Source organism: Sapajus apella, unplaced genomic scaffold, assembly GCF_009761245.1.
Source record: "Sapajus apella isolate SASKATOON/1434 unplaced genomic scaffold, GSC_monkey_1.0 scaffold48, whole genome shotgun sequence".
Taxonomy (NCBI): Eukaryota; Metazoa; Chordata; class Mammalia; order Primates; family Cebidae; genus Sapajus; species Sapajus apella.
In genome coordinates, this window is record NW_022436988.1 from 5,097,885 (window position 1) to 5,125,649 (window position 27,765).

At 51.9% G+C, this 27,765-nt stretch overlaps 1 long non-coding RNA gene, 1 other non-coding gene and 1 pseudogene across 3 annotated transcripts; 2 read left to right on the forward strand and 1 right to left on the reverse strand.

The window, feature by feature from the left end:
* Positions 1-4,747: 4,747 nt before the first annotated feature.
* On the reverse strand, positions 4,748-4,913 carry LOC116525858. The gene has a single exon (XR_004257855.1). It is a non-coding gene; the product is annotated as a U1 spliceosomal RNA (small nuclear RNA).
* A 6,310-nt stretch (positions 4,914-11,223) lies between these two features.
* LOC116525585 lies at positions 11,224-27,106 on the forward strand. Its single transcript, XR_004257735.1, has 3 exons — positions 11,224-11,821; positions 15,243-15,433; positions 26,788-27,106. It is a non-coding gene; the product is annotated as an uncharacterized LOC116525585 (long non-coding RNA).
* Positions 18,674-20,379, forward strand: LOC116525584 (annotated as a pseudogene). Its single transcript, XR_004257734.1, has one exon. The product of XR_004257734.1 is annotated as an alpha-enolase pseudogene (transcript).
* Positions 27,107-27,765: the final 659 nt, after the last annotated feature.

Sequence of the window (27,765 nt, forward strand, 5' to 3'; positions counted from 1 at the left end):
TGAGACAGGACCTTGCTCTGTTGCCCAGGCTGGAGTGCAGTGGTGCGATCACAGCTCACTGCAGCCTTGACTTTCTCCAGGCTCGAGTGATTCTTTCACCTCAGCTTCCTGAGTAGCTGGAACTACAGGCACATGCCACCATGCCTGGCTAATTTTTATATGTATTTTTTGTAGAGACGGGGTTTCACCCTGTTGCGCAGGCTGGTCTCAAACTCCTGGGCTCAAGCAATCCACCTACCTCATCCTCCCAAAATGCTGGGATTACAGGAGTGAGCCACTGTGCCCAGCTCCAGTCTCTTTTTTTTTGGGGGGGGGTGAAACATTGCCTGAGGGCAAACAGGGGCAGGCAGGGCTTGAAGCCCTTTCTCCTGACTCCAAAGCACAGAGGTACTTCCGAGTCTTCTGGTCACAGAGAGGCTGCCTGCAGCCTGGGGCATTCAGGGTAGAAAGGTCCCCTGCGTAGGCAGCAGTGACCAGGTGTGGGAGCAGATGCAGGGTGGTTAGAGGTTGTGAGCAGGGTGGCCTCTTTCTTGCTTTCTTGTTCCTGCTGCCTCTCTGCTTCCTGGTGACTTCACTCCTTCACCAGCCTGGCACCGCCACATGGCAGGAAACATCCAGATCCCCTCAATTTGCAGGGCCAGCCACTTGGAGTGGCACATGGCTGGTCTCCAGCTGTGCCGTGATATCCAGGTTGGGGGTGTGTTCCTGGATGAGGGGGTAAGGCCAGTGTAGGGACTTCCAAGGGCTGGGAGGGAGGACAAGTATCTCTGGGAGTCCGGGCTCAGGGGGCTGGTGTACCCCAGGGGAGAAGGGACTGCACAGGGACCCACTTGGGGTCTGTGCTGCTTTTGTCTAGGCTGGCCCTGCTCTCAAATCCCTTGCAAGCTGCCCTGCCTTAGGACAGAGGGAAGCCTCCTTCTACTTTATATCCAGTAAAGCCTTTGGGGGCCTTTGTGGAATTTTCTCTTCCCCAGGTCCTCTCTCCACCAGTCATAGCCCTGGAGGTTCCATTCAGCCTCTTGGTGCAGTGAGGTCCGAGGAAGGCTTAGCGCTTAAGCCAAGAAAACAGTGTTCCTTTTTCCTGCACCATGAGAAATCAGTGTGGTACCCAGGGCAGGCAGTGAGGACAGGCAGTATCCGTAGGAAATTTACAGACAATAATAAAACTGGCGAAAAGTTGGTCTGCTGATTATTTACAGCATGCATCCGCAATTCTAAACAATGTCCCTGAAAATTGTTTTGGTTGGTCTCTATTCTAAACAATTTCTGCTTACTGTTGAGTTATAATAATGCATATGTAAGCTTCAAATTAGCACGTTTTTATTACTCATCCTGATAAACATTGCGTTCTTTGTGGCAGTTAATTTGGAAAACCCCAGTTGCACAGTCAGCTCCCAGCACAAGGCTGACCACTGCTGTTCATTCTGGGAGTTCGTTTCTAAGGTGCCGGATTATTTGAGGCACCTCAGGTGTCGTCTATGTGTCCTACCCCTGCAGAATTGCATTCTCCTTTGTTAACCAGATTAGAAATGAACAACGACAGCACTGGGATTGCAACACTGAAGCAACAGAGCTGGACTTACTTCAACCCCATCACTCTGTGTGACCACAGATCGTCTTTATCTGTGATTTAAATTTAAAACGGTGAAGCAGGCCAGGTGTGGTGGCTCATGCCTGTAATCCCAGCACTTTGGGAGGCTGAGGCGGGCAGATCATTTGAGGTCAGGAGTTCAAGATCAGCCTGGGCAACAAGGTGAAACACAAAAGAAATTAGCTGGGAATGGCGGTGTGCACCTGTAGTCCCAGCTACTTGAGAGGCTGAGGCAGGAGAATTGCTTGAACCCAGGAGGCGGAGGTTGCAGTGAGCTGAGATCGCGCCATGGCACTCCAGCCTGGGCGACAGAGCAAGATTCCGTCTCTTAAACAAACAAACAAACAAAACACTGAAACAGGCTGGGCGTGGTGGCTCACGCCTGTAATCCAAGCACTTTGGAGGCCAAGGCGGGCAGATCACCTGAGGTCGGGAGTTCAAGACCAGCCTGACCAACATGGTGAAACCCCGTATTTATTTTTTAAAAATAAAATATTAAAAACACACACACACACACAAAACACTGAAACAGGCCAGGCGCAATGGCTCATGCCTGGAATCCCAGTACTTTGGGAGGCTGAGGCGGGGGGATCACCCGTGGCCAGGAGTTTGAGACCAGGCTGGGCAACATGGTGAAACCCCATCTCTACCAAAAATACAAACATTAGCGAGGTGTGGTAGTGCATGCCTGTAGTCCCAGCTACTCGGGAGGCTGAGGCAGAAGTATCACTTGAACCCAGGAGGTGGAGGTTGCAATGAGCCGAGATCACGCCACTGCACTCCAGCCTGGGCAATGTGAGCAAAACTCCGTCTCAAACAAGCGAAGAAGTGAAACAGTATGAACTGCAAGGAGAAGTGTTTGTGTTTGGTAAATAAAAGTTTTAGTTCATACATGAAATATTTTACTGAATTTGAATAATTTTTTAACATGAAAATTTATTCTTCTGTTAAAACAGTGTTAAATCGTAAATCAAGAAAAGAATGTCGGGCCGGGCGCGGTGGCTCAAGCCTGTAATCCCAGCACTGTGGGAGGCCGAGGCGGGTGGATCACGAGGTCAAGAGATCGAGACCATCCTGGTCAACATGGTGAAACCCCGTCTCTACTAAAACTACAAAAAATTAGCTGGGCATGGTGGCACGTGCCTGTAATCCCAGCTACTCAGGAGGCTGAGGCAGGAGAATTGCCTGAACCCAGGAGGCAGAGGTTGCGGTGAGCCGAGATCGCGCCATTGCACTCCAGCCTGGGTAACAAGAGCGAAACTCAACATCAAAACCCCATTTCAAAAAAAAAAAAAAAAAAAGAAAAGAATGTCTATTACTTTATTACTGTATTAGTCTTCTAAGGCTGCTGTAACAAATTGTACCACAAACTTGGTGGCTTCAAGCAACAGAAATTGTATTTAAGACAAGGTCTTGCTCTGTGGCCCAGGCTGGAGTGCAAGGGTAAGATCTTGGCTCACTGCAGCCTCAAACTCATGGGCTCAAGCGATCCTCCAGCCTCAGCCTCCCAAGTAGCTGGGACTACAGGCATACACCAGCATGCCTGGGTAACTTTCAAATTTTTTGTAGACTTGGGGGTCTTGCCATGTTGCCCAGGCTGGTCTTGAACTCCTGGCCTCAAGTGTTCCTCCTGCCTTGGCCACAGCATAAATGTCTTATCTTACAGTTCTGGAGGCCAGAAGTCTTAGATGGGTTTCATCAGCCCCAAACCTGGGTGTTGGCAGGCCTGCTGCCCTCTGGAGGCTCTAGCAGGCATTCCTTGCCTTGTCTTTTCCAGCTTGCAGAGGCTGCCCAGTGGACTTACGTGGAGTCTGTGCTGGTTTTGAGCCTGCATTCCTTAGCTCGGGGCCCCTTCCCCCATCCTCAGCCCTTCACTCCAGTCTCTGCCTCCGTGGTTACACAGTCTCCTCTGCTCTCAAGTCTCCCTCTGTCTCCCTCTGATTAGGATCCGTTTGATGACTCTTAGCGCCCACCAGATAAACCAGGATAATCTCCCCATCTCAAGATGCTTAATTTAATCACATTTGCAAAGTCCTTCTTCCCATATAAGGTCACATTGAAAGGTTCTAGGGATTAGGACCTGGATGTTTTGGGGCTCATTATTCAGCCCACCACAATTACCAAAAATCATTTTGTCGTGTGGGGAGGGGGTTAAAAACGACCTACTCTGGTTGTGAAATGAGGCCCAAGGCGTGGCCCTGCAGAAAATGCATGTGGACAGCAGGTTCTGTTGTAGATGAGATGAGAACATGCTTGACTCAAGTCAGGGACACGTGTGCCTGTGCATGTGAGGGGTGTGTGTGTGTGTGTATGTCTGTGGGGTCCATGGGCAGGGACACATGTGCCTATGTATGTGGGGAGCGTGTGTGTGTGTGTGTGTGTGTGTGTGTTCCATGGGCAGGGATGTTTGTGCCTGTGTCTGTGGTGTGTGTGTGTGTGTGTGTGTGTGTTCCATGGGCAGGGATGTGTGTGTCTGTGCATGTGGGGTGTGTGTGTGTGTGTGTGGTCCATGGGCAGAGACGTGTGTACCTGTGTATATGTGGGGGGTGTGTGTGTGTGTTTGTGTGCGTGTGTGCATGGATGCAAGGTCTGTGGGCTTGATTGAGAGGTGTGCAAAGGGTGAGCGTGGGATTATTTTGAGGGCTGTAAAATGTGGTCCTCCTTCAGGGTCAAGGCTATTCACACTCAGCGCCTGTAGGGCCTTTATGTTTTGTGCTTAGGAAGACTCTTCTCAGCATGGACATCATTGTTACCACCTGACATACGCTGTGATATAGACTCAGTCTGCTTCATAATTCACTGAGGGCCCGCTATGTGCAGGGGACTCTTCTTTTTCTTAAGATGGAGTTTTGCTCTTGTTGTCCAGGCTGGAGTGCAGTGACGCCCTCTCAGCTCACCGCAACCTCTGCCTCCCGGGTTCAAGCGATGCTCCTGCCGCAGCCTCCCGAGTAGCTGGGATTACAGGTGCGCACCACCACGCCTGGCTAATGTCTGTATTTTTAGTAGGGATGAGGTTTCACCAAGTTGGCCAGGCAGGTCTCAAACTCCCGACCTCAGGTGATCCACCCGCCTTGGCCTCCTAAAGTGCTGGGATTACAGGTGTGAAACACCTTGCCCAGCCTCTTCTTTTTTTAATATTAGGAAAAATAAAAGCCACAGGGAAAAGTGCAAACACAGTCCCCACCTGCCCCACCGATTATGCAGTCTGGTTTCCCGCATCTGGGGAAACTGCATGTGTCAGTGCACCTGGAATTCAATGCATGGACCTAACCCTGGGAAAACCACCTTCATGATCATGGTGTCTCCCCTGCCAGGTGAGCATGCAGGGTAGTCTTCCAAACATGGGGACGCAGCAATGAACGTGCAGACAAAATCCTTGCACTGTGGTGGCCAGTCACATCTGTGTCTATTTGTCTGTCTCACTCACAGAATGTATGCGCCTCGAGGGCAGGCACTTTTCTAATTAATTAGAAGTCATCTCCTTAGAAGACTGTCGACACGTGGCAGAACTCAGTGAATATTTACTACACGTGTCCCATTGGGTCCCTCTCTGCAAGGTGAGAATTTAGAGTGACGGTTCTCCAGGTGAAAATGTCCCAGCAGGGCACAGAGGGAGTTTCTTGTTTCCACGTTGTTTTTTGTGGCAAGGTGATTGTTTTTCCCTAGAGTTTTCTCAGAGTCTTGCATTCTCGTGTCTATTGTGGATCCAGGTTGAGTTTTGAATGATTAAATGTGAAAGGCTGGCAGCTGATGCTTGGATGGCTCATTTGCTGTTTTGCCGAAATACGTACGAGGTGCCATGCAATCCACGGGGCTGAAAACATGCCTCGGAAGAAGTAATGTCCCCCAGATGATTGGATCTGAAAGGTTTCTGTTTGCACTTCCTTCTAATGTTCCCTGTTCCCCAAACAACACTTGCAGCCGCAGCACCCTGGGGTGGCTCCCTGGCCATGCCGCCTGTACGGAGGCAAAGGAACAAGAGAATGAACGTAGTCAGGCACGTGTTGGGCTGTAGGCAAACTCAGCCTGCTGCCTTAGATTCGTTCTGGGGTCTTTCTGATTCTATTCTAGCCCTGCAGAAAGGAATCAGGGCTTCATATTTCACTCCGGCTTTCAGGATTCAATTCAGAATCTTTCCAACTCAGGGTAAAAACAAAACGAAACAAAAAGGGAAGAATTCACAGAGAAGTGTTACAAGCAACTCAAAGCCCAGACACTGCCCCTTTAGCGACGTAAAGGATCTAGAGTTTCGGAGGGCTGAGCCCTCTGTCCTTCCCTGGGGCGGAGCGGGAGGGCAGAGAGGCCCAGGAAGAACACCTGAGGTACCGAAGAACAAGCCCAGGGTGACAAGAGGCAGGCCGAAGGAAATGATATTAACACACAGCCCTGACACGGACACACGTTAAGGCTGAGGTTCTGTCCTGGGGTTCTGACAGCGCAGACAGTGAGAGCAAAGCTAAGGGAGATTTCTGAATGTCGGCCCTGGGCTCCTCTGCGGGGCTACAGCTTTGCTCTTTCTCATGCACGGGTGGGAACATTTAAGTCCCGTGCTTGGCAGGGTCCGAGCACTTTCAGGTGGGCCTTCCCGCCAGGTTTCTCAACGCTTAGTGTGAACAGTTCTTCGTAGAGTTGCCAGAAACAGGAGGGGAATTTCTTTCTTCTAATTCTTCTTCTTCTAGTAACTCCTCTTCCTCTTCCCCCTTCTCTCTCCCCCTCCTCCTCCTCCCCCTCCCCTCCTCCTCCTCCCCTATTCTTTTTCCTCCTCTCCATTCTCTTTTTCCTCCTCCCCATCCTCCTCCTCCTCATCCTCCTCCCCCTACTCCTTCTCCCCATCCTCCTCCTTCTCATCCCCTTCCCCTCCTCCTCCTTCTCCCCATCCTTCTCCTCCCCATCCTCCTCCTCCACATCCTCCTCCCCCTCCTCCTTCTCCCCATCCTTCTCCTCCCCATCCGCCTCCTCCACATCCTCCTCCCCCCTCCTCCTTCTCCCCATCCTCCTCCTCCCCATCCTCCTCCTCCTCCTCCCCATCCTCCTCCTGGTCTCCATCCTCCTCCTCCACATCCTCCTCCCCCTCCTCCTTCTCTCCATCCTCCTCTTCCTCCTCCCCATCCTCCTCCTCCTTCTCCCCATCCTCCTCCTCCTTCTCCCCCTCCTCCTCTTCCTCCTCCTCCTCCTTCTTCTTCCTCTTCTATCTTCCTCCTCCTCCTCCTCCTTCTCTTTCTTCTTCATGCCTGACTTCCAGGATTGTACCACATCAGGAGGAACACGGTAAGAGAAAGGAAGCACAGGGAAGCAGGATGGCGTCAGCCCCTGCGGGCCCAGGACTGTGGTTTGGGGCACTGCAGCGCACCTGCAAGGGCCACTCTGCGTAAACAGGCACCGTGGGAAATGGCTTTTGTATCTGCGACCTGAAAAGCTCCATGTGTGTGGCCCATGCGCTGCGATCCGGGCTGTAGCCCCCCTCCACCGTTGTTTCAAAGCCTGAACCCCATGTCCCCACACCTCCAGAGACTCCTGTGCAGCTCAGAGGAGGGAGCTGCGTGTTCACCACGGCAAATCTGGACAGCCGCAGCCTGACCATATTTCACCTTTATGCCTGCTGAGCTTCCTTCTGCTTTCAGAATGGGGAAATTCAGACATCAATGTGAACTTTCCAAGAAGTTTCAGTTCCGTTTCTTAGACCGAGAGGAGGCACATGGGTAGGTTTTGCCCAGATGATGACGGGTAGGCAATAGGCAGGCAAGGTGGCCGACACCACTGCTCCCCAGCAAGGCTACGGCCGCGTGCTCTGGGCCTTCCCTGGAGAGGCAGTCCTGCCTCCTTCCCTCTCATTCAACACGTTCCTATTGCTAGGCATGAACTTTCAACCAAGGCTTTGTCATCTCTTCATTATAAGGCGGCTCTTACAGAGAAACTGCATTAAAAATGTGAAACTGCCCACCAATGACACGACCATGCAAACTCAATTCTATAAAAAATATTCTGTTTAATTGATTTTCTAAAAAAATCTATTATGTTTCTGTGAGCCTATTGATCTGCAGCTCCACAGAAGTAATGAAGAAGCTCTGTGATCAATAAGGCCAAAGTGTGTCTTACCCAGAACCTGTTCCGCCATCCGCTGAGGATGTGGCCGGCCGATTCCCCAGACAGCATCGGGAGTGCGAGCAGCCTTCTCTGTGTCTGTGGAGATTGATTTCTCTTGGCATAAACATAACAAATGAAACCCTGACGACTTTTCTTGCTCTGAAAGCCAAGAATATATCATGAAACACGCAAGAACACAATTTGCAAAAAGAAAAAAAAAAAAAAAGAAAAACTATGCATTTTAACCTCAGTACATTAGCTCCTCCCCCATATTTAATCAGGATAATATTTTACTCCTCAGCTCTTACGATGGACTTCTTTCTTTTATATCCACTCCTACCCGCTCCCCGCCAAATTCAGGTTGGTTTCACCAGTCTTAGAAGGATTTTCTGTTTCAGCAGTGAATGCAAAGCACAGGTAGGGCAATCGCAGGCTGATAATTCTGAGTAGAGCAAACATCATTATCTTATCCTCTAGAAAATAATAGTGTGGAATGAGATAAGACGCTGGTAACACACACAAACAGCATCCGGAAATATGGCAGGCACCACCAGGCAGCATTTGCTGGGGAAGGAAGAGCTCCCTGCCCCAGATAAGTAATCTTGATTGCTGATGATTTCAGCATTTATCATTTGCATTTTGCCCTGAAACCAGTGGACACCACCTGGGGCGGCTGGTGATCCGTTGCTGTGCAAACGCATCCTGCTGCATTGAACAGATTGGCTCGCACCTGTAATCTTAGTACTTTGGGAGGCTGAGACCGGGGGATCATGAGGTCAGGAGATTGAGACCATTCTGGCCTAAATGGTAAAACCTTGTCTCTACTAAAAATAAAAAATTAGCCGGGCGTGGTGGCTCAAGCCTCTAATCCCAGCTACTGGGGAGGCTGAAGCAGGAGAATCACTTGAACCTGGGAGGCAGAGGTTGCAGTGAGCCTGGTGACAGAGTAAGACTTGGTCTCAAGAAAAAGACGAAGGCTTTTTCAGGACTAGCCCTACGCTGCTCCATCACCACCCGGTCCAGAGACGTTGGCTGCTGAGGCTGGCTGGGCGGCGGGTGGGACGGAGGGTGTGGTGGGACATTAGATTGCCAAGATCAGCAGGGACCAGATCTTGAAGGAGTTTGCCTGAGGGCACTGGGGAGCCACAGAGGGATTTTTATGAGCAGAGGGAAGTGACCAACCCAGCAACTTTGAAGCCGTCACCTGCCACCGTGCAGAACTGCAGTCCTCAGGTTGCTTCTTGCACCCCTGAAAATACTAATGATGGTGCAGACAATGATGGCGAACACGCTGGGCCAGACTGTGCTGCAAGTTTTGCAAGTAGCAACTCATTTAATCTTCACGACACCCGTCAGGGAGCTCCTGGAATTCTCCCATTTTACAGACGAGGAAGCAGAGGCACACAGAGAGGTCCCATGAGACAGGTGCCTATCCCAGGAACCACACTCCCTTGGTCTGGAGTGGGATGACACCCTCTGTTCCCAGCTCTCAGGAAAGCGTGCTGGATCGGAAGCACCTGAGTAAGGATGTCTTTCATGGAGGAAAAATAACCTTGACTCTGTTCACATTTGTGTTCTAAGAAGCCCATCACTTGGGAAAAACATAATGGTTAGTAATTTCATGTGCATATCTTCCGGGGACAAAGATGGACCGAATTTGGAGAGTGGAGTGGAAGAGGGGCAGCTGCAGAGAAAAGGGCAGGAGGATGGTGCAGCCTCGGGATGGTGGGGCCGGGGGGGGGGGGGTGGTGCAGCCTCGGGAGGGTGGGGATGGGGGGGCGGGGGGGGGGTCGGTGCAGCCTCGGGATGGTGGGGCCGGCAGGGAGGTCGGTGCAGCCTCGGGATGGTGGGCTGAGGGGCCAGTGCAGCTTTGGGATGGTGGGGCTTGGTGGGTCGGTGAAGCTTCAGAATGGTTAGGTGGGGGGGCGGTCAGTGAAGACTTGGGATGGTGGGGCTGGGGGGGATGGTGCAGCCTTGAGATAGTGGGGCCGGGGGGGCCGGTGCAGCTTTGGGATGGTGGGGCTTGGAGGGTTGGTGAAGCTTCAGAATGGTGGGGTGGGGTGGGGGTCAGTGAAGACTTGGGATGGTGGGGCTGGGGGGGTTGGTGAAGCCTCGAGATGGTGCGGTCGGGGGGGCCAGTGCAGCTTTGGGATAGTGGGGCTTGGGGGGTCAGTGAAGCTTCAGAATGGTGGCTGAGGGGGTCGGTGAAGACTTGGGATGGTGGGGCTGGGGGGCATCAATGAAGACTCGGGATGGTGGGGCTGGGGGGGTCGGTGCAGCCTGGGGATGGTGAGGGGGAGTGAGGAGTGAGGGACTGGGCCCAGATGTCCACCTGGAGTGCCCAGGGGGAGGTGGTGCGGTTCAGATCTGCCTGCCGCTCGGGGCTACCCTCTATCCCATCATTCCAGCCTTTACCGAGCTCCTCCCCTGCACAGCATTCCACTTCACCAGGTGCTGGGCTGAGGCAGTGACCCTGGGGATATTCGGGGAGCAGAGAAAGAGGAATTGAAGATGGATGGGAGAGCTGAACTGTTGAAATGGGTGCAAAAGAGAGATTCCGGGAGCTACACACCTGGTGCCATGAAGCATGTGAATACTCCATGCACATGTAGAAAATGTAAAACACTTTACATTTAGTATGTCGTTTAATGCTTATGACTAGCACAGAGGGAGGTCCTACTGGAACACGGCCAGTCCCCGGTTGCCTGCTAAGACGACTCCCCGAGTTGGCCCCCTTCTGAGAGTTGGGTTTCAGAGAACTGGCTTTGAGCCTGGAGCCCAGCTTGGAATCTGAGAGGGGGAGAGGAAGACCCAAGGAATGGCGGGGGAAGTAGAAGGCCACGGTTCTTTTGTTGGGTCTGTGCCTGTCTTGGGGTGTTGGGAGGACTTCTCAAGTGGGAGCCCCCACCCCCAAGTACCACATGGCTCTGCTCTAAATCACTCAAAGCTACAGAGCTTCATTCTGTCCAGATGACAACACTGGGAGACAATTTGCTAACACAGGGGTCCCACGGGTGTCTCCTGGGTGTTTGGCACCAGAGGTTCTCACTTGAACAGCACACTAGAATTCTGGGGGGACCCTTGAAAACCTTCGATGCCTGGGTCCCACCTCAGACCTGTTGGATCAGGGTCTCTGGGATGAGGCCTGGGCACCCCCAATTTTATAGCCCCTCCCCAGTGACCCTCACCAGATCGAAGCCAGAGCCAGGCCCCACTGGGATTAGCCATTGATCACACTTAAACATCGTCAACGCCCCAGATAGAACCGCACAGGAGAGGCAGGGCAAAGGCTGGGAGAGGGGGCCTGGGGGAGAAGGGGAAGGAGCAGGAAAGCCTCCAAGACCAATCCCTGTTTCCTCCCATGCAGCCTAGTGACGAGAGGCCCACAGGCCGGACGCTTTGGTGGAGGAGAATCACGTGTGTGCCTGGCATGGAAAAGGCACTCCCCTCTTGGGTGCCAGGTGTGTGGCTGGGTGGGGTGTGGGACTAGGGGTGGAGTGGAGGATGGGGGTGTCTGTGAGGTGGCGGGCTGGCTGTCCCCCCTTTCTAGCTGATGTTTGCAGGGCTGCCTCCACAGGCTGTGGGCGTGGCAGGTGGGATGGGGGGGTGGTCAAGGAAGTTGGGGGGGTCTCCTACTAGCCTTGAGATGGCAGGTAGCCCTCCTTGTTTCCTCCGAATCATCCTGACAACCGTGTTCTTGAGTTTCGCAGGAAACGACTGGAAAATGAGACCACAGTCCAATGTGTAAAATTAGAGACCCGGTGGAGATCCAGCCTGGAAGGCGATTTGTGACCTGCTGTCGGACTGAGACACTGAGAGGCTCTCGGGGTCCAGAGGAGGCTTTAGGGCTTGCAGTTCCCTGCCCAGCTCTCTAGGAGAAAGCCTGCTCCGAGCCTGGCTGGCGTCCCAGCGCTGGACTCCAGCTCCCGGGGCGGGCGTTCTTGGTCAGGACTCCGGGCACCTCCTCCGCATCTGCACCCTTCTGACTGGCAGCTGCCGCTCTCTCACGCTGCCTCTGGCTTCCTGGCCTGGCTCCTTTCCCCCCTGGCACGCTGGCCTTCCCGGACAGGCGCTTCCTAAACGCTGCTCCGGCTTCTGATGCGGGTTTGCGGTTGGAGGCTCCATGGAAAGAACCAGGACAGAGTGGTGACTTTCTCACCAGGCTGGGCGTGGTCCTTTCAAGGGCAGCTCCGTCTCCTGAGAATACATCCCTTCCACCTTTTGGTGTTAGAAAGTGCTTTGTTTTGTAAAATAATAGTGATTTTGAACAGCCAATGCTTTGGAAATACCTACTCAGAAGACAAGCGGGCTGTCCGTGCTGGTTCCCTACGTTTCTGTTTTGAAATTTATCGCCTGGAAGAAGCCCGCTGATGTCTGAGTTGGGTGTTTCATCTTGGGGTGAGGTGTGGGGGGGGCAGGGCTTCCAGTCAGGTGGGACAGTGTTGACGTGGGAGGTGGGACAGTGTTGACATGGGAGGGAGGAGAGGGCGGTGCTGTGGGGACCCCAAGTCACCCTTTTCACACCTTGATTTCTACCAACCTATGCCTTGGGGCGATTGCATCGTGCTTCGTGGGCACCTCTACCATATGAAGGATATAGGAGACATGGTCCCTGTTCTCAGGTCAGCGAGCCAGGACAAAAGGCAAGCCCAAAGTGTCACTTGTCAGGAAACAAAGCTCCGGGAGATATCAGAGTGTGGGACCACTGTCAGTGTCACCTGGCCCTCCAGCTCAGTCACCTTGTTCCCTGGAGTAAGTGATGGGGGCTTGAATTCCTTTCTGTTAAATGGGACAAAAGTCTGTACTTCAGGGGCATCACCTGGCTAATTTCATTGCCCGAGGCAGATACATGTATATGGGCATATCTGTGTGTGTGTGTGTGTGTGTGTGTGCGTGTGTGCATGTGCATGTTTTACATGTAAAACCCACAGTTCCCACATTTTACAACTGTTTTATTGGGTTTGTGTGTTAGCTTGTTTTTTTAAAAAATCACTCTTTGGCGGTGAAGACTGTGGTAGGTTATTGTTGCACAGGTGTGGAAATAGTTGTGCTGTTGTGAATCTTTTTTTTTTCTGAGATGGAGTCTCGCTCTTGTCGCCCAGGCTGCAGTGCAGTATTTCGGTCTTGGCTTACTGCAACCTCTGCCTCCCGGGTTCAAGTGATTCTCCTGCCTCAGCCTCCCAAGTAGCTGGGATTACAGGCACCCACCAACACACCCAGCGAAGTTTTGTACTTTTAGTAGAGACGGGGTTTCACCATGTTGGCCAGGCTGGTCTCGAACTCCTGCCTCAGGTGATCTGCCCGCCTTGGCCTCCCAAAGGGAACACAGGTGTGAGCCACCGTGCCTGGCCGTTATTGTGAATTTTTAGGGCTCACCATAGCTCTTGGCTAGCCCTTATGGCTAGACAGCGTGTGTGTGTGTGTGTGTGTGTGTCTAAGAAGAGAGAGAAAGAGAAAGAATGTGAATGGTCTGGAATAGAAAATGGTTCCTAGCTGTCTTGTATGATGTGTTTTCTCTTGGCCTGAGTTTCTAGTGAGATCAGTGAAAAGAGAAATCAGAATGAAATAGGATTCCCTGGTAGAATAGAAAACAGCGGTTCAGGGCACATGACATTGTTTAAGCTCTAGAGGCCGGGACCTAGGATGGGATGGGATCTGGGTACGTTTGGGGTTTCTCTGTGCGCGGCCATTCCTGGCCTCCATATGTAGATTTGTCAGTGGAAAGCCTCCTTGGGGCAGGAGAGGAAGCTCTCCGGGGAAGCCCTCCCAGTGGGAAAAGGCATGGTCATGGCCAGGCACCCTTGCTTTGAGGCCTGCCACCCCACAATGATGGAGCCTGAGCCCAGGGCCTGCATGGCTCACCCTGCTCCCCGCTGTCCGAGTCCACTGACCACTACCACTTTCAGTTCTTCCAACACACCAAGCCTTTTCCCACTCAGGGCTGGCACACCCCCTTCTGCCTGGGTCTCCCACGCTCACCCGTCTGGCTCCTCTCATTCCTTAGCCCTTGGCCCAAGCACCAGGCCTGCACTGACCCCCGGCCGGTCCCTGCCGTTCTCATGATGACATCTCCTTCTCCGCAGTGCTGACTGCAGTCAGTCCTGTTGTCCTTGCTGGCTTCCTTCTGTATTATGTGTCTCTCCAGCAGTTCATCTGCCCTATGGGGCCAGGGACCTGAGTGCCCAGGGTAGCCGCTCAAGAAATACTTGCGGAACAACTGGTCCTATTTGACCTTTATTTAATTGTCATTGAATCTCATTTAATCCTCTAGCAATCCTATAAGTAGTGACTATCTCAGCTGCATTTTGCAAGGGAGGAAACGGTTTTCTGGAGGGTGTGTCACTTGCTCAAGGCCACCCATGTAGGGTGTGGCAGAGCCAACACGTGGACCCATGTCTGCCTGACTGCAAAACCCAAGCTGGAAACGATACCCGCTCCGTCTGGAGGTTCCTGTGCAAGCAACTTCCCGAGCCCGTTTGCTGCCATCCTCCCCGAGTAAGACATAGGTCCTACACTGCAAACCGGAAACCCCTCTGCTTATCTCCCAATCCCGCCAAGGCAGCAGAGAAGCCAGAGATTTCCAGGCATCAGACCCACTGTAGCCAACACCCCGCAGACAGCACCCCCCATGACTGGTGGAAGGGCAGCCGCCAGCTTGTTGGGCATGGCACACACCGTCTGGGCTTCCTGGCGAGCAGGTCACAGGCAAGAGGGAACCAGCTGGGTCTTGCCCTGGAAACTCTTGTGGCCACCTGCTGTCCCTTTCCTCCTTGGGCAGACCAGGAGGCCCTTGCCTGGTAGCCTGGGGTAGGGGAGTCTCCTCATTTTGTGATTAACAAAGACTCAGATGGCCCTTGGGCAGTGCTGGCCCAGAGGCCCTGTATTCCCAGCGGCTGTGATTGTGTCAGCACAGAGCCTCTTTGCCCAGTCAGTGGCTAAAACCCTCCTCAGTTGCTGCTGGCATGCCCCAGGTGGCAATCTCAGGGACCCGAGGCCACAGCTGGAGGGGGTCTCTCAGTCTTCTCTTTCTGCTGCCCTGAAGCCCAGCTCTGTCCTTGCTGTGCTTGCATGGAGCCCCAGAGTTGGGGAGTGGAGCAGGAGGGGAGGAGGGAGGACAGAAGGCAAGTGGAGGAGCGCTCCTTGAAAAGTGGCCTCTGGGTCCCAGGCACTCGTGTTAGAAGAAAAAAGACTCTGGAGACTGGAAGTGGAGCAGGAGGGGCAAAAGTGTCACTGCCCGGCTGGGGACCGGACTTAATACAGTGTTTATTTAGACTTTAGGGGTGAGGTTTAGAAGAGGGGAACCGGGTAGGTCTTTTCAAGCCAGAAGATGGGACTGTCCCCATCCTGTCTCTGAGTTGTGCCGGCTGGCAGGACCCAGATTTGTGTGTTGGCTGGAGTCTGCTGAGGACGTGGGGTGGCTGCCCTGGTTTTATGGGGTTCAGCTGTCTTTGAGATGCCCCCGGCCAGGCTGCCCCGGTCAGGGCTGCCCCGGTGCGAGCAGCTGGTGGACATGCCAGGGTTTACTGCTTTACATGTTTTATCTCATTTCATCTTCTTATCTCCACAGGGTGGACAGCATCACTCCGTCGGCAGGAATCGGTGCTCACAGGGGTGAAGATGCCTGTGAGGGGACATGGAGCCGGCGTGGACCCAGGCCCGTCACCTCCCGGACTCCTGACTCCCAGGCAGAATATTACCAACTAAGCACGGATGCTGGCGACTCCCCAGGCCTTGCTTCAGGTTTTGACTCCACTGCTTGTGAGTTCTGTGACTTATGAACTCTGAGAATCCATTTCCTTCTTTGCAAAATGACAGAAATAGTATTTATCTCTTCACAAGTTTGTAGAGAGGATTAAATGAGATAATGCCTGTGAAGCTCCTGGTAGGGTGTTCAGCTGCCTAGGTTTGGAAATAAGTTTTCCACTGAAATTTTCTTTAGACAGAGGGGAGAATCCAGATAAAATATAAGCATCATCATTTAGTACACACGTGAGACACATATGCAGTCATTGTCTACATATATACCTCTGTGCATATATTCAGATATACACACACATCGTGTATACACATACACGCATCTACTTATATATACACATATTTATATATTCATACTTGCATATTCATATCCATCTCCATATATACACATATATTCATATATATGTAATATATACATATATTCATATCTATGTACACATAAATACATATACTAATATATACATATATTCATATCTACACACATATACGTATATTTATATCTGTCTACACACATATATGCATATATTCATATCTACACACACACATCCAGCTATTCCTATCTGTGCATATAGATTATATTTCTATTTCTCTAAACACACATTTGTGCATCTATATTCATGTCTATCTATCTATACACAAACACGCACATGCACACACACAGCCCTTTTGTTTTTCTTTTCTTGGCTGGAAAGCTGGAGGTTTTTTTTTCTCCCAGGGAGTGGTGACGTCACAATGACTTTTGAAGCTAAATTTTCCTTGAGAAGAGAAAGCAACATGGTCCCCGCTGGCGTGAGCGGTGGCCTCTCCCCCAATGGGTGGATCTCCAACGTGTCAAACCCGCAGATTAGTGGGAGGATTGGGAGAACGAGGAATCTGACCGGAACCCATGAGGCTTCAAAATATGGTAATGCAATTAGCAGCTTTCGGCAGCCTAATGAAGTTCTCTAAAATGCTGATAAAATACCACTAAAGGAAAATGCTGAAGAGCCTCTTCAAACTTCCCAAAATGTGAAGTGCGTCCTTATGGAGAAAATGGCAATCTAGTCGCCTTTCTCTGAGGTTCAAGATTAATTAGGGGCTTATTTAGTGCATGAATGAGGAAACAAATGAACTCTTGGATGGCAAAGCATTGAAACCAATTTTTTAATGTTTTTTTTTTTTTTTTACAATTACGTCCCTGTCATAAAAAGTCTTCCTTAGACGTTGTCACCAGCATGCATTGTGTTAGGGAAGTATTGCCACTGGGCTTTTGACGAGGCTACATTTCCTTTTTTTGAACGAGGACTCTTATCACATGATAAGCCTTTTCTTTCTCCCTAAAGGTGAAGGTCTGTGGCTTGGAAGGGGAGTCCAGGCTCCAGGCGGAAAATCATCTCCCTACTTGCCCTACGCAGCCCGAGTTTCCCTGTGTTTTCTGTGGCTGTATTATCTCCTTGGAAACTAGCACAGGCCAGCGAGGTGTTTGGAGGATTTCTCTGGCTCCTTGGATAGTTCATTTCTTTATTCACCATTTTTCTGATTTGTTTGTTTTTTTTGAGATGGTGTCTTGTTCTGTCGCCCAGGCTGGAGTGTAGTGGCACGATCTCAGCTCACTGCAACCTCCGCCTCCTGGGTTCGAGTGATTCTTGTGCCTCAGCCTCCTGAGAAGCTGCCGTTACAGGTGCATGCCAGGACACCTGGCTAATTTTCATATTTTTAGCAGAGACGAGGTTTCACCATGTTGGCCAGGTTGATCTTGAATTCCTGACCTCAGGTGATCCGCCGGCCTCGGCCTCCCAAAGTGCTGGGATTATAGGTGTGAGGCACTGTGTTTACTCTCCATTTGTGATGAGGAGACAGGCGTGGAAGAGGGGTAAGCGTGGCATACTACCTGTCCCATGCCTGGCTACCTACCCCACGCCTCCTCTCCGGCCTTCTCCCCCTTCTCACAAATGACCCTCTGTGGAAGCCACTTCCGATTGCTGCCATCAGTGGGTCCATTCATTTCACCCAGCAGATACTGGCTGGGCAGGAAGCAGTCCTGTGCACTGCTAGGTGCTGGGATGCAGCAGTGAGGAAAACGCGTATTCTCCTGGCTCATGGGGCTCACAGTCTAGGGTCGATTGCCTTGATATTTGCAAATTACCTTGATCATTTCTGGCCCTGGTCTGCCTATGCCAGGACTCCATAGCAACAGCATCTTTATCTACTGGTTGTGTCCACGTGGCTGGGCAACATCACAGGTGTTGGTGGGAATCCGAAATGTGAATACTGACACTAAGCTGGCCTCGGTGAGTCCTTCACTTGCCCTTGCCTCTCCTCCTGCATCTGTGGATCTGGGACATGATCATCTGCGACTGTCATGTCACACTTAGACTGGGAGACTCTTGGGTGTCCTGCATTAAGTCCCACCTCCTGCTGCTCATGCCCTTGTGTGGTTCACTCACTTTGAGTGTGGGTGGGGACCATGCAATTAGATTGTCATATAGGAATCCATCTAGCAAGGAAGATGGCATTCCTCTCCTCCTTGCTGGCTTTGATGAAACAGGTGGCCACATTGTGAGTTGCCTACGGAAGCGGGCAGGTGTGAAGGAGCTTTGAGTGGTCAGCCCCCAGCTGAGAGTCAGCAAGAAATTGAGGCTCTCAGTTCAACAGCTTGCAAAAACACCAGAATTCCGGCCGGGCGTGGTGGCTGACACCTATAATCTGAGCACTTTGGGAGGCCAGGGCAGGCGGATCACTTGAAGTCAGGTGTTCAAGACCAGCCTGGCCAACAGGGTGAAACCCCATCTCTACTAAAAATACAAAAATTATCTGGGCATGGTGGTGGGCGCCTGTAATCCAAGCTGCTCAGGAGAATCACTTAAACCCAGGAGGCAGAGGTTTCAGTGGGCCAAGATTGTGCCACTGCACTCCAGCCTGGGCGACAGAGCAAAACTCCATCTAAAAAAAAAAGGGCTGAGCGCAGTGGCTCACGCCTGTAATCCCAGCACTTTGGGAGGCCGAGGTGGGGGGATCAATAGGTCAAGAGATAGAGACCATCCTGGTGAACATGGTGAAACCCCGTAAAAAAAAAAAAAAAAAAAAAAAAAACTGGCATGGTGGCGCGCACCTGTAGTCCCAGCTACTTGGGTGGCTGAGGCAAGAGAATTGCTTGAACCCAGGAGGCGGAGGTTGCAGTGAGCCGAGATGGCACCATTGCACTCCAGCCTGGGTAATAAGAGCGAAACTCTGTCTCAAAAAAAAAGAAAGAAAACGACTCTCCACTTCTCTCCCAGGCGACGAAACCTGGCAGTTAGAAATCCATCATGTCTATTCTCAAGATCCATGCCAGGGAGATCTTTGACTCTCGTGGGAATCCCACTGTTGAGGTTGATCTCTTCACCGCAAAAGGTCTCTTCAGAGCTGCTGTGCCCAGTGGTGCTTCAACTGGTATCTGTGAGGCCCTAGAGCTCCGGGACAATGATAAGACTCGCTATATAGGGAAGGGTGTCTCAAAGGCTGTTGAGCACATCGATAAAACTATTGCGCCTGCCCTGGTTAGCAAGAAACTGAATGTCACAGAACAGAAGATTGACAAACCGATGATCAAGATGGATGGAACAGAAAATAAATCTAAGTTTGGTGCAAATGCCATTCTGGGGGTGTCCCTCGCTGTCTGCAAAGCCGGTGCTGTAGAGAAGGGGGTCCCTCTGTATCGCCACATTGCCGACTTGGTTGGCAACTCCGAAGTCATCCTGCCAGTGCCGGCATTCAACGTCATCATTGGTGGTTCCCATGCTGGTAACAAGCTGGGCATGCAGGAGTTCATGATCCTCCCAGTGGGTGCCGCAAACTTCAGGGAAACCATGTGCATTGGAGCAGAGGTTTACCACAACCTGAAGAATGTCATCAAGGAAAAATATGGGAAAGATGCCACCAATGTGGGCAATGAAGGCGGGTTTGCTCCCAACGTCCTGGAGAATAAGGAAGGCCTGGAGCTGCTGAAGACTGCAATTGGGAAAGCTGGCTACACCGATAAGGTGGTCATCGGCATGGATGTGGTGGCCTCTGAGCTCTACAGGTCTGGGAAGTATGACCTGGACTTCAAGTCTCCAGATGACCCCAGCAGGTACATCTCACCTGACCAGCTGGCCGACCTGTACAAGTCCTTCATCAAGGACTACCCAGTGGTGTCTATCGAAGATCCCTTTGACCAGGATGACTGGGCAGCATGGCAGAAGTTCACAGCCAGTGAAGGAATCCAGGTGGTGGGGGATGATCTCACAGTGACCAACCCGAAGAGGATTGCCAAGGCCACAAATGAGAAGTCCTGCAACTGCCTCCTGCTCAAAGTGAACCAGATTGGCTCCGTGACCGAGCCCCTGCAGGCGTGCAAGTTGGCCCAGGCCAATGGTTGGGGCGTCATGGTGTCTCATTGTTCTGGGGAGACTGAAGATACCTTCATCGCCGACCTGGTGGTGGGGCTGTGCACTGGGCACATCAAGACTGGTGCCCCTTGCCGATCTGAGCGCTTGGCCAAATACAACCAGCTCCTCAGAATTGAAGAGGAGCTGGGCAGCAAGGCTGTTTGCTGGCAGGAACTTCAGAAACCCCCTGGCCAAGTAAGCGGTGGGCAGGCCAGCCCTTCAGTCGCCTGTTGGCTAATTAGACTCCTCCCCTCGTGTCAGCTCGGGCAGCTCCAGGCCCCCCGACCAACACCTGCAGGGGCCCCAGCTAGTTAGCTCCCCTCGCCCACCACCGTGGGGTTCGCACTGCTTCCTTAGAACTTCTACAGAAGCCAGGCTCCCCGGAGCCCTCGTGGCAGCCCTAGCTTTGCAGTCATGCAATTGGCCCGAATCGTTGTTTTTCTCGCCTCGCTTTCCACCAAGTGTCTGGAGCAATATGAGCCTCCAGTGTCATCTCCGGGGTGGCCACAGGCAAGATCCCCAGTGGTTTTGTGCTTAAAATAAAAGGCATCAGTGAACGATGAAAAAAAAACACACACACACACCAAAAAACAGAATTCTACTAATAACCACATGAGTTTGGAAACAGATCCTTCCCCAATCGGTGTCTTAAGCCACTGTGTATTGGCATGATTTGTTATGCAGCCCTAACTAATAAGCGAATTAATAACCCCACGCAGAGACCCTATGTGGGAGCTTAGGTTGGCTGACTTACACAAGAGGCCACGCTACAATAGTGAGCATGGGGTGAGAGGGTTGCCACCACTCACTGACAGCCTTCCATGTGCTGGCTGCTGTTCCAGGAGTGACAGCAGGGATGGCTCCAGCAGACAGTGATGAAGATGCAGCGTCTGGAGCCAGAACATCTGGCTGTGAATCCAGCTTCACTGCTTCTTAGTTGCGTCGTGCTAGATGTGTTATCTGCCCTCCATGAGCCTGGGTTTTCTCACATATAAAATGGAGGTAGAGATAGTGTATTCGTTCATTTTCACATGGCTATAAAGACATACCCTAGACTGGGTAATCCATAGAGGAAAGAGGTTTAATTGACTCACAGTTCCACTTGGGTCGGGAGGCCTCAGGAAACTTACAATCATGGCGGAAGGTGAAGGGGAAGCAAGCCCCTTCATCACATGGCGGCAGGAGAGACAAGAACAAAGGGGGAGCTTCCAAACACTTATCTAGCCATCAGATTTCGTGAGAACTCACTCATTATCATAAGTGAGTTAATGGGGGCGGGCGGGGCCGCCCCTGTGATCCAATCACCTCCCTCCCTCCACACGCGGGGATTACAGGGCCCTCCCTGGACACACGGGGATTACGATTCGAGATCAGTCTTGGATGGGGACACCGAGTCAAACCATATCAGATAGTATCTCCCTTTTCCTCACAGAATAAATAAATGAAATATTGCATGCGAGTATTTAACGAAATGCTTGTTCTGTAGAAAGTTCTCAATAAAGCACAGCATTAGTTACATAGCTAGGAGTGTGACCAACGTAATGAAGCTGTAAGGTAGGATTTTAATCAGAGGACCAGCTGGACTGAAACCCCGCTTCCCCACCACCAGCAGGTGTGTGCCTCCTCCAGCCCACTCCTGCACCCAGGCTGTTTATAATGGCAGCAATTGTGGTGTTCCCTCAACCAACATGCAGAGTCGGTAGAAATTCCAGGAGCTGCCCAGTGGAGCGTGCACTTGGGACATGGGGGTGTGTCGCTCAAACTTCCTCTGTTGGCTCTTCATCCCACTCATACAGCTCAGAGCTGAAAGCCCCGCATGGTGGACCGAGGACACGCACCTGGGGTTGTGCACCCAGCAGGCTGGCTGGTAGCTGCTGTCCAGGTAGATCACAGCAGAGCCGGCTGTGGACACACAGGAGGGTGGCAGGGAAAGTGTGCAATCCAGACAGCATCCAGATGGCTCCCGTCCTGGCATCTGGGGCAGAGGAGACTCCTGTTTCCATGTTTTGCTTCTACAGAGTTATTTGTGGCTTCTAGAGCAAACCTTATTCCATGCCTATTAATCAGCTCTAAAAAGCACATGTAGGAACACAATACCGTAGATTTTGGGGCTTAGACAACAGGAATGTATTTTCTTGCAGTTCTGGAGGCTGGAAGTCTGGGATCGGGGAGCAGCATGGTTGGCTCTGATGGGGCTCTCTTCCTGGGCTACAGACAGCCACCTTCTTGCGGTGTGCTTACATGGCAGAGAGGGAGTGATTCTTCTGGTATCTCTTCATTAAGGCACTAATTCCATCAACGGGTCCCACCCTCATGACCTCATCTAATGTTAATTACATCCCCAAAGCCCCATCTCCAAATACCAACACATTGTTAGGTTTGGGGGTTAGGGCTTCAACATATGAATTTGGAGGGGACACAGTTCAGTCCACAGTACTCTGCTGCCACCAACACTACCCAGAGGGGGCTGCCTAATGATCAGGGGAGATGCCAGCACCTTGTCCATATGGGGGAGTAGCTTCAGTGTCAGGATTTCGCTTTCAATTTAGTTTGGTGAATTATCCTATCGTTTCTCAGGGCTTTGTTTGTGCCCGGGGTCATGTTCACCATGGAGGAGCAATGGGAAGTCCCAATTTTGAAATTAATTGCAGAAGGCACAGAGCCAGCATGGGCATGGACGGGAAGGGAACAGGGGATGTGCCAGAGAAAATTCCCCCTGTTGGCTTTCCCTGAACCCTGGGGCCAGCGCAGAGCCTGCTTGCAGCGGAAGCGCCGCGCGTGCTCATGCCCGGAGAAGCACATCGTGTTCTTGAATACAGCTTTGTGGGCATCAACAGTATTCATATCCACTGATCGGAGGGTGATTTCTGAAACAGCGCACTTTTCCTCTGGAGAGTGGGGCAGATGACAGGACCAACAGGACCTTGTTCAGGCTGCATGAGGCAAGAAGGTGACTGCCTGGGCCATCTCAGGGAAGGGACTGCACCTTTGATGGCACCTCCCACCCCAGGCAATAGCCCAGTGCCATAGGGTTTAGAAGGCCATGCCCTGACGGAGTTCTAAAGCGGGACACACCGGGGCTTCTACCTTTTCACCCCCACCCTGACTGTTCTCATCTCAGGTGAGGAGGTATTGCAGGGACAAGGGAGTCTAGAGAAAAGCCAGAAGCCTTGACCGGGTGTCTGGGGTTGCTGGGGGCCGCGGCTGTGCAGAGAGACCTTGGGTCCTCCTGAGCTCCATGCTGAGCTCCATGGGCATGGCGGCTAGACCTCAGATGGAGCTGGAGGGTAGGGCTGGGGATGTTTGTCTTTGTCCCCCACCCTTACCCCGTGACCCTTTTCGAAGCTTTCTTGCACTGCCTGCTTGTCGTTTGCCTCCAGAGCTCCTTCCCTTCTCAGCTCTCCCCTTGCCAGTCCTGTAAGTGGCTGCTCCAAGGCCGGCCCCTCTGCTCCTGGTGTCTTTGTCACCATCGTTATGAATTTTGGCTCCTTCTTTAGTTCAGAGCCTTGCAGCTCTTACACGCTCCAAGAAGCGCTTTCTAAGCAGGTTCTAGGTGTTCCCACCTGGGAACAGATGCCAGATTGGGGCTGAGAGGGAGCCCTGAGCTCTTGAACTTCTGAGTGCACTGAAGGGTGGTTTCAGAGGCACAGTCCCAGCTGAGCAGGCAGGGCATGCCCCGCCATCTATCTTTCTTCCTTCATATGGGACGTAGCCCAAGGTGGCTCCAAACTTGAAAATCCTGGGGAGAATTCCACTCAGAGGTACGCGGGCTCAACAACCACCTCTTGCAGCCAAACAGGTGAGGGGTGAGTGTGGCATCCGCATTCCTGGAGTCACTGTGCGTTCAGCCTGGAGGTGCCTTGGGCTGGGGCATTCCCTTGGGGCTTTGAGGTCCATGACTTGGGGCACCTCTCTGGAGCTGAGAAGGAAGGCTGCAGAGAAGGAAGTGACAGCCACTGAGCTCCAGGAAACACAGCACTGGGTCCGGCATCCCGAGGCATTGTCAGGCCTGCAGGGGGGCCAGCAGCCATCCTGCCCCTGCCATCCACAAAGCCCTGCGCACCTGCCCCTTCGCTCCATCGCCAGAGCTCCCTGTCCTTGACGTGCACAAGGCTGGAAGGAGACAGTGGCCTTCAGAGCACTGGAAGGGCTCAGCCACCAGATGACAACTTGAGATTCAGAAAGAGAAGCTTGGATTTGCATATCACTTTGCATCTATTTGCATGGACTCAGAGCCTGGTAAAGCCTGCATCTCTTTCTAGCATCCTCTAGCCGCCTGGGGCCCTGGGTGGTCTTTCGGTTGCAGAAGCTTGGCTCTGCGCTGGGTGAGGAGGGAGACAGGACTCGTGCCTGGGACTGGGGTGGGATAGTGGTTTCTCTGACAGCGTGGGATCTCCAGAGGTCCAACTTTCCCTGGAAAACCTATCATTGGGCAGGGGGAGTTTTCCTTGGGAGTTATTTTCTCTCTCATGCCAGGAGCTCACTGCGATTTCAAAGCGTCTGTGTGGCTTCATTTGAGTCACTTGGTTTTCCGTGGCTGCCAGTAGCACAGAGATCCCTGAGTGCAGTCTGGGGGCTCTGGAAAGGGGAAAAATGCATCATCTTGCGTTTGAATGAATCGCAAAACTTCTTTCATCAAGCTCACTTTAAGTGATCAGAGGCGTGGCTGGCCCCTTCCTGTCCTGAGCTGGCCGGCTGCAGCATCCCCTTCCCTATGGCAGGCCAGGTCAATCTCAGGTGCTAGGGCTTCCAGTGAGCCCCCCAAGGACATAGCCTGGCCCTTCTCATGAAGGCAACATCTCTTTACCAAGGAGGGGGTGGGGCAGAACTGGGAGAGGATTTGGGGCGTGCAGGATTCAGGTTTGGCTTGACTGTGCCACTCCTGGGGCTCTCCTTCTTCAGAAAGCAGAAAATGAGCATGGAGGTAGTAGCCGCTTGGTTCCTCTCCTCTTTCCTCCTTTGAAAATGGGCAAGAGTTGGCCAGGCTTGCTGGCGTTTACATCCAGCACACAGGAATCCAGACTTGGGAGCTTCTTGGAGGCAGCTGGTCCTATGTCAAGTGCCTGAGATCAAATTCCAGCTCTGACGCTTACAGCTCTATGACCCGGGGCAAGTTCTAAACCTCTCTGAGCCTTAGCTTCCTGCTGCCTCTTAACCACAATACTGTTTTGGGGTTGGCGGTCACTGGCAAATCTGAGGTGCAAGAGTCAGCGGCCGCTGTCCTTGGGGAAGAGTGTCCTTAGTGCGGACATCTCCCCACTCCCCTTCACCACCCTCTGCCCAGTTTGGCCGACTTAGCTTTTAGGGCAAGAATCAAGCCTCACTCCCCAGGATCCAGCAGAGCCGGGTCCTGGGTCAGTCGGTAGCAGCTTCATTCTGCCCCTGCTCTGACAGAGGGAGGCCTGCCTGGGGCCTCAGGGTGCTGGGCCAAGGATCCTCCCTTGGAAACAGCAGGAAGCTGTTTGCCACCGAGGTCCTGACAACTTCAAAGAAACCTGTGACACCCAGCCCCCCTCCTCAGCCTCAGAAAAAGGGAAGGGGGATTCGGGAAGAGGGGAGTGAAGGTGAAAGAGAGACTGGGGTCTGAGAGCTACTGAGCAATAAAGGACTTTAAAATAGATTCACTTTAATTATATACTTCAGTAATGTGCTCTAGTTTCCCATCCCATTATTAAATTACAACAGTAACTCATCTAATGGATTTTCGCTGAGAAAACACTCATTTTATTTTATTGTGTTTTTGTGCTATAGTCGATAATGAAGGCAACCAAATCTCCCTCGTACCAGAATGGGCCAGGGTGTGGGGAGGGGTCCGAGGAGCAAGGCGGGAGTCAGAATGCTGCCTGCTAATTCCTGGGACCACCAGGGGCTGTCAGCCGTGGGGGCCTGAAGGTGGAGGACCAGGGAGGGAGGAGCAAGAAGGAGAGGCCAAGGTAGGTTCTCAGGGGGTGAGGGATACAGATGGGTTCTGCTGGGGACAGAGAAGCCACCCTCTACCTCTAGACAAGACAGACAGATCAGGGCCATGACTCCCCTCTGGGTCGGAGCAGGACCTGCGAGCAGGGAGGAGCTGGAGCAGTTCTCTTTAGCTTCTGTTTGGCTGCTCTTCAGAGGTGAGATGGGAAAAATTAGGGGTGAAGAGGCAGCAGGAGTTGGCTGGGGCACGGTGGCTCATGGCTGTAATCCCAGCACTTTGGGAGGCAGAGGTGGGTGGATCACATGAGGTCAGGAGTTCGAGACCAGCCTGGTCAACATGTCGAAACTCTGTCTCTACTAAAAATACAAAAAAATTAGCCAGGTGTGGTGGTGGGTGCCTGTCATCCCAGCTACTCAGGAGGCTGAGGCAGGAGAATTGCTTAAACCCAGGAGGCAGAGGCTGCAGTGAGCTGAGATTGTACACTACACTCCAGCCTGGGCAACAAGAGAGAAACTCTATCTGAAAAAGAAAAAAAAAAGAGGCAGCAGGAGCATCAGAAGATGGCCCTGAACAGTTTTCATTTTCTTTCTTTTTTTTTTTTTGAGACAGGGTCTCACTCCATTGCCCAGGCTGGGGTGCAATGGCGCAGTCTTGGCTCACTGCACTCCACTTCCCAGGTTCAACTAATTCTTCTGCCTCAGTCTCCTGAGCAGCTGGGATCACAGATATAGGCCACCATGCCCAGGCTGGCCTCAAACTCCTGACCTCAAGTGATCCGTCTGCCTTGGCCTCCGTAAGTGCTGGGATTACAGGTGTGAGCCACCACATCTGCCTGGTTTTCATTTTCTTTGGGATGGACAGAGGGTCTGCATAGAAGGCGGGTGCTGTGAGTCTTGCCGCACCAACCCCACGTCTGGGCCCTGGCTGTGCTCCAGTGTGGATGAGGGGACTGAGGTTGGCATCAGCGTCTCTCCCAGTAGAATGGCTGGGAGTGTGGAAGGTTCTGGGTTTGGTGGAATGATTCCTGTTTCTTCATCTCTTTTTTTTCACAGCTCTTTTAAGCTGGAGTCACCGGCCACCTCTGAACCTCCAAATGTCACTCCGCCAGAGGATCAGACAAATATACAGAGAAAAATAACATACTGGGGTTGTCCCCACAGCCCTCTGTAGCGGGGACTGAAGGTGTCACTGGTAATAAAAACAATAATAATAATACTTTAAAAAAGCATGTTTTGAGCATTTAGGATTTGCTTGGCCTTGTGCTAAGAGTCCTTTGAGTACCTTGTTTAAAAAGTTACTACAGGACTGGGCACGGTGGCGCATGCCTGTATTCCCAGCACTTTGGGAGGCTGAGGTAGGCGGATAACTTGAGGCCAGGAGTTCAAGACCAGCCTGGCCAACATGGTGAAACCCCATTTCTATTAAAAATACGAAAATTAGCTGGGTCTGGTGGTGCGCGCCTATAATCCCAGATACTCAGGAGGTCGAGGCAGGAGGATTGCTTGAACCTGGGAGGCAGAGGTTGCAGTGCGCTGAGACAGGGACACTGCACTCCATCCTGGGTGACAGAGCGAGACTCCCATCTCAAAAAAAAAAAAGTCATCACACCAAAGATCAAAACAATTGAACTCATGGACACAGAGTGTGAAAGCATGGCTACCAGAGGCTGGGAAGGGTAGCGGGGGCTGGAGGGGAGGTGGGAATGCTTACTGGGTACAAAAACTAGTTAAAAAAGAATAAGACCTACTGGTTGCTAGCACAATAGGGTGACTATAGTCAATAATAACTTAATTATGCATTTTAAAATAAAGAGTGTCATTGGATTGTTTATCACTGAAAGGGTAAATGCTGGCGGGGATAGACACCCCGCTCTCCATGGTGTGTTTATTTCACATTGCATGCCTGTATGAAACATCTCATGTACACTACAAATATATACATACACACACACCCCTACCATGTGCCAACAGAAATTTAAAAACTTTAAAAAGAGTACAAAAAATAAAATTATCACCTCAATCTTATGAGGT